We start from the raw sequence: 7,259 nt of genomic DNA on the forward strand, positions 1-7,259 counted from the left end.
CAAGGAATCAGCGTCATCACCAAAGCTCACAGCCCTAACGACCGATGTAGAGCATTTTCTTTAGTGTGATCATCCAGCAGCAGTTACCAGCAAGGAGGGCGTGGGTGGAGCCTGAAGAGAGGCTTTCTAGACGCCTGTAAGGGGTCTCCAGCAAGGCTCAGCTGTAATTGAACAAACAGGCTTTGGGAGAAAGGAAATGTCTTGCCATATGCAAATGAATAAAAATGGCACCGCGTGTGGCTTTTCTTGTGAGTTTTAAGGAGCTTCCAATCATTTAACTATAAGAAACCTGCCGGGAGGTAGTGGCACACGCCTTTAATCCCAGCACTCGGGAGGCAGAGGCAGGCGGATCTCTGTGAGTTCAAGGCCAGCCTGGTCTACAAGAGCTAGTTTCAGGACAGGCAACAAAGCTACAGAGAAACCCTGTCTAAGAAAGAAAGAAAGAAAAGAAAGAAAGAAAGAAAGAAGGAAGGAAGGAAGGAAGGAAGGAAGGAAAGAAAGAAAGAAAGAAAGAAAGAAAGAAAGAAAGAAAGAAAGAAAGAAAGAAACTAAAATTGTTTGGAGTACCACACCTATAATGCTAATACTAGAGAGGTTGAGGCAGAACAGTAAGTTCAAGTTCAGACTAATATCCTGTCTCTGTATGTGTATATATATATGTATATATATATGATTTATTTAAAAGTGCCATCTTTTTGCAATAAAAATGTTTTGTTAGTCATATGTCATGATTTAGATGAATATCTTCAAAAGGCCCATATAGTTTAGTATTCATAGCTTGAATATTGGGAGATGTTGTGGACCTGCAGGAGGAAGGGCCTGAAGGGAAGTCTTTAGGTCATTGAGGATGCCGCCCCAAGAGAAATCAGAGGACCTTGGCCCCTCCCTCCTCCTCTTTTGTTTTCTGGCCAGCTATAAGGTAGCAATTTACTCCGCAGCCAGCTTCCCATTGTTGCCATCTAGCACGTCTATCAGACATTTGAAGCAGAGGGACTACCCATAGCAGCCTAGACTCTCCAAAACCATGAGCCAAACATTTTAAGGACTTAATTATCTCAGGTAACTTTGTTATTTTGACAAAAACCTAACAAATCATAAGTTCCCCTCCACTATACAGGGGATATGACTGGAATAAATCAAGAAAATAAAAATCTACTTTCCAAAGGAAGAGGTGGTGGAGAAATCTGTGTAAGCAAATGTCCCGAGTTTCCAGTGTCTTATTATTTTAATGCCAGTAGCAACGTCTTGTCTTAAAGATTGTACGTTACATGCTTTGGAAACACGGAACTTTTATCACTGTGTTAAACCCAACCTTTTATGCTTAGTGGAACAAAGGTTGCTGTGGTCCTGGAGGGGATCAGAGGGTGCTACTGACTATCAAATACTATTCATTCACTGACTTCTCTGGTTTGGCATAGTTTTCTTCTCTGTCTCCATTTATTGGGTGCCTCACTTCCTCTATCTGAGACATTCTTAAGATAGCTGGAATGTCAGCCTGTCAGAGGAGAAAGGACAGATTCAACCCCCCAGCAGCCTTTGCTAGTTCTGATTGCAGCTCCTCCCCCAAGCACAGAGAGCACTGAGCTAGTGGACAAGGCCATTGTTTGTTTAGTTAGGAAAATTAATTTTGCAGCTATCCACAAGGTGCTTCGTGATTCTGGGATGAATTAGAACAAAAGAGTCCCACTGTGACAACCCTTATATACAACTAATATACAACCCTAATGTACAGCCCTTAGGTATATAAATATTAAAATAGGCTTAGAAGTAAATCTACTTCCAAGTGGTGATGGCGCACGCCTTTAATCCTAGCACTCAGGAGGCAGAGGCAGGCAGATCTCTGAGTTCAGGGCCAGCCTGATCTACAGAGACAGTTCCAGGGCAGCCAGGGCTACACAGAGCAACAAAACAAAAAACCAAAAAACCCTTTTATTTCATATTCTAATAATTATCAGGAAATGAAAGTATTTACAGGTCCAATAAGTTAAAATTATTTAAGATCTTGTGATCACATTTTTATCACAAATATTAATCTATAAAAATTAGGATCCTATGAAGTCACTTGCAGACCTCACTACGACAGGACAGTTGAGTTAGCCTCTCTGCTAGGAAACGCAGTGGGAAAACTCAGCAGTATATGTACTGGAAGTGTAACTTCCTTCTCTAACATGTCCATCAAAACTGATTCTATCTGAGCAACTGATTTCGGTAATAGCTCTTAAACAGAAAACAAAACTCCCCTACCTACTGAGTTTTCCTCTTATTTGGTGGGTAGGGCTACACTCTTATTTGCTGCTTAGAACATGCTCAGAGCCAAAATGAGCAGGACCGGCTCAGGGACAGTGCAGGAAAACAAATTCTGGATTCTCGTAGCACCGCAGCTGCACTTTTTGCCTTTGCCACTTTCTGTGACTTTTATTTTCATTCTGCGCATAGCAGCTCCTTGATTAACATTTTAGATGAGAACGTCAAAACCTCAGAGATGGCAGGCTGCCGCTATTCTTGGTCTTGCTGACACTTCCCCGTGGCAGAATGACAGTCGCAGCTGCTAGTCATTCTAAGGAATCCGCCTGGAATTAGCATGAGAGTCAGGTCAAAAAAGCTTCCTTCCTTTCTTTATTTATTTATTATTTACCTTTAAAAGCTGCTTAAATCGTCCTGGGTAGCTCAACCCAAACAGAAAACCTCTTCAGGCAACAGGTTTGCCCTTAGACCATGTTTGAAGGGCCACGGCTCATGTGCACACGGCCCCCCAAATATCCCTAATTCAAGCTGTGTGTTTCTCAGCCACGTTTTTTAAGTCTCTGTATTCACGGCATTGTGAAAACGACAGACGCATAAAAGATGCTCTCTGTCTGCAAGTGGTCTGAAAGATTATTGGTTTCCTCGTAGCTTACCCCAGGCTCGGTGTTCTCCATGTGGTTCACATCAGGTGCATAAGGCCGCATCATTGGCTTATGTCTTATAAGGAAAATCGGTTATTGTGAAATTACTTATGTGGAGCACATCGACAATAAAGTCAGTCTAGCCGGGGAACAGACGCATAGGGCAGACAGACATGGGATAGACAGGCACCTACAGCAAGGGTCATTGGCTCCACCACAGTGGCACAAGTCAAGGCCAGTTACTAGAATACCTTAAGTAAGAGGACAAATTCCCTGTTTATATAATGAAAGAGTTTGGGAGGGAAGTGGTGGCTTTGCAAGAGTTTTGATGTAGAAAACACGCCATAAAAAAAAATGTAAGAGAAACTCATACAGTTTGCCATTGCAGAATGAGTCTTCTAAGAGGGCTAAAGTTAGTGGAAAGAGAATGAAAGCTGCTTATGGAACAAGAAGCAAATAGATGGCCTGGGGGTTCGGCAGCGTTTGGACACACAGAGTACATACCCTGTGTCTGATATGGAAATAGCATCAGAAAAGCAAGACTGCATGGACCTGCCCTGCATTAAACTAATTTTCCGTGTGATAGGAGAACCCTTACCCCTGTCCGGAGCATACTGATGTGGGAATGGTCTTGACATAAACACAGACCCAGCAAAGTGCAGACAGACTGATGTTGTAGGTAGAGAGAACCTCTTCTAATATCAGACTCAATAAAATCTATAATGAGATACAGGAACAGAAACAAAGGAACTTGACATGTTCAGCCTTTCACTCTAAGGGACCTTGTGCTGATATGACCAGTGAGGTCAATGATCACAAAACTCTTGCAGGAATGCAAGCAGAATCATTTTGAGCCCATGAGAGCTGTCCGTATCCCTCTCAGGCTAGCCTCATTCTTGAGCCATTCCATCACGCCATCCATCCTCCCTCCAACATCCAGGAGATCTCCATCCTAACTATGTTTAAGGAAAATCTGTAAGCCAGTGGCTGAGGCTTCCTGGAAGACTGAAAGTTTGAGGGTAGCCTGGGCTACACAATGAAACAATATCTCAGAAATAAAATCATAAAATGAAGCAAAATAAATTAAATTTCACTCTTTCTGTTTAAATAAACGTAGGTAGTAACTTGTCTGAAACTGAAGCCATCAGATTGCCAGTGCTTCTCAGGGAAGCACCACGCCCACGGATGGTTCCAAGATTCTGAGGCTTCTGTATATACTGTGTGCGCCTCATTTTTTATGACATTCTGTTTTCTCTGGTCTCTCTGTTCCTTTCCCTCCCTGTGTTGCCAGCAACTTTAGGACATGGATTCTGGACTGGGAAGAACTATGGCAGGTAGAAGGGTGCTTTGGTTCCCTGCAGCTTCTCTGGGTCTTTCTACCTCTTGGGCCTGGAGACCTCCCAAGACTTTGCTCGAGACGGCTGAGATTCTCATCTGTCTTCTTCTCTGCTTGGATGTACACTCCGTGATGGATAAAGTAGCGGGCCATGTCGTAGACGTGAAGGGCCGCTATGGTGTTCTCCCAAGGCTTCTGTTTCCTCCAGAGACCCGTGCTAGGTGACTGTCAGCTAGCTTTGACAGTGCAGAGGCTGTGGAAGAGCCTGTGGGACCTGCAGAGAGCTGGGCTGTGTGTACACGTTACTTTGGACAATGACGTCATTCGCTATTGCTTCCTCTTCTCAAGACAGCCATGGAATACAGACTGGCCTGGACGGTTTAAGCGTGTGGATTGGTGAGGTTACCTCCCGGTAGGGAGGAGAGCATTTGGGCGTTAGAGTGGGACCAAGGCCAGGTGGCTGCCTAGGATACGGGCTCCGTGGAGAATTCTCTGCCTTGAGACTGCCCGGCCTCTCCCTCCAGGTTTATCTCAGCAAAACTCTGCGTCTTGTCTGTTCTCTCCTTCCCCAGGTTCATCTTCTGATCTGCCAGGGACCCACCTGTGGCTTTCATGTGGGCCTGCCTGAGCTCCACCCTCCAACACCCTGTGGTTATCAGTCCCCCCCACCCTGATGTTATCGTCGACAGGAAATCAAAACACCACGTGCGTGAGCATAAAATTCTGTCATTTATTTGTGCTGCAGACTTCAGGAAGAGGAGAGAAAAAAAATCACAGCTCTCTTTTCATTTAAAAAAAAAAAAATTGGCACCATGTTTAATCCCGGGTGACCTTAAGTCAGCCTGCTGTTACCAACCAGGAAATGCCTGACCCGCGGCGGGTCCTCACTGCGATCGTGAACTCTGAACATTTTAAAAATGGAAATAAAAAATAAAGTAATTACCTCTTCATGTGTTAAAAAGTTAAGTTGAAGTGCCCGTTGCCATGGAGATGGTTTCCTGTTTACCACACTGGTCTTCTCACAGCTGTTGAGGACCAGTCACCCAGCCAATAGGAAAACAGCCTTTACCTCCCCTTATTCCATTAGTGTTTGAAATAGTGAGTCAATACAACCTATAATTTACCAGTCAGGAAAATTTGGTAAATTGTATTTTCATATATCTTAGCGGTTTTTACATTAAAAAGATAATCCATTGTATGGAATTACCACTAGGGTTAAAAACATGATTTTATATTTTGAGAGGTGGGGGCATGCCGGTGTTTAAAATATTTTTCCTGTGCCTTTCAAAACCCCAGTGTTGTATTTCTGGTGCTTCAGACAGGCTCCTGCAATACGGAACTCTCCCGTTCCTCTTCCCTTGTAAGTAAAGCTGCGCAGTTCCCGACAGAGATGTGTGATATTCTTAACAACAAGATTGTGACTTTCATTCCCACGAATTGAGACCTAATCCTCAAAGACCCCAGAATTGTAAAGTACACTACTTGACGTGTAAAATAATTTGAAAACTTAGTTGTTGTTTTTTTCTCTTTGCCTGCATGTAGAAATAGTACCAAGCTACCTCCTGAGTCCTAGGGATGGCACCAACGATCTGAGTGGCAAAATCTTTTGAAGAAGAAAGGTGTGGGCACTTGGTGAAAGTGCCCAATGCTGGAATACAGAGGAAGGAAAGAAGAAAGTGAATTGCGTTCTTTCCTTGACATTTAACCTGGAGGAAGCCAGCTTGAAGCTTCAAAAAAGCTGTCGTGTTAAAGCAGTTGGCCTCTAACCGCAGCTCCAGGAGCGCGACCTTCTACCTCGTCCTTCCTTCAGCATCGGGGTGTCCTGACCCTGCAGGAAGCCCACGGCTGCCCTATTGTGCCTTCTGTCTTTCGTGCTTGCTCCTGCCCACAGGCTTTGGGTCTGTTCTCCTGTTACCTTCTCACCTCCTCCCTGTCCCCCTCTGCTGCACCTGTGTAAATTCCTGTGACTTTTGAATAGTCCTGACTATGCCGGTGTAAATGGTGGGTGGTGCCCTGAGGCAGAAGAGACTGTGCACCTCAACTTTATCCTAAATGATTGTCATATCTGTGGTAATTTTAGAGCTCATTTTTCTTAGTGTCCTCGGGGGTTGGTTTCAGGAACCCTCACGATACCAGACGCTGTGGAAGAATTTCCTATATAAAATGGTGCGGTGTTTGTGGATGACCTCAGCCCATCCTCCGGTTTACTTCAGGTTGAGTCCGGATGGCCCAATACCCAACGTGCTCCAAGCGCCGTGTGAATATCTGTGTTTAAGATGTGGAGGAACATGACAAGGTAAGAGACCTGGGTGTGTTCCGTGGTATGACACCTTCTCAGGGAGTCTGGAATTTGGTCTGAAAGGCCTTCTGTGAGAAACAAAAGGAGCAGCTATTGTTTCAGAAGGAATGAGATGGAATTCAGGCAAAAGTAACGTTGTTGAATAGAACAGTTTTTGCATCCATGCTGGGATGGAACTTTGCCATGTGTTAGTTTTATTGATACTTGTACATTTATCAGCGATATTCCCTTCTCCATTGAGGGACTCTTAACATTTGAAACACATATATATTTAAAAACCCACCATTTGAAAGTATTGTCAACAGATTCACAGAACTCTGCTATGTATCTTTTTTTTAGGATGAAATCCAGTTCATTGTCCAATACCAACTCTGCCTGCCTAACGTGCAAAGTTTGCTTTTCTGTCATTATTCATTGCGGGAGACAGGGCTCACTCAACTTTGCTTGGCAGCTGGTGGAAGTTATGTTCTGTTGTCTAAGAGGCTAGAGGGAAAGGGAGAGGGGAGGGAAACATCAGGTGACCGGAAGTGCCCTTGAAGTTGAGCGTGGACAGGTGTGGACATCAGCAATCAGCTAGTGAAGAGGTGTGACCCGGAAGCACCGAAGCTTACAGCCGTCTCTGCCGACCTCGTTTCTAGTCTGAGGTGGGGCCGCACTGGTGCCTCACTTCACACGTACGCCTCGACGTCTGCTTGCTTTGATTCTTGGCCTTGGTCGGCATCTTCGGGACGCCTATCTC

Source organism: Alexandromys fortis, unplaced genomic scaffold, assembly GCF_014885135.2.
Source record: "Alexandromys fortis isolate MF-2015 unplaced genomic scaffold, M_Fortis_MF-2015_v1.1 scaffold_15, whole genome shotgun sequence".
Lineage (NCBI taxonomy): Eukaryota > Metazoa > Chordata > Mammalia > Rodentia > Cricetidae > Alexandromys > Alexandromys fortis.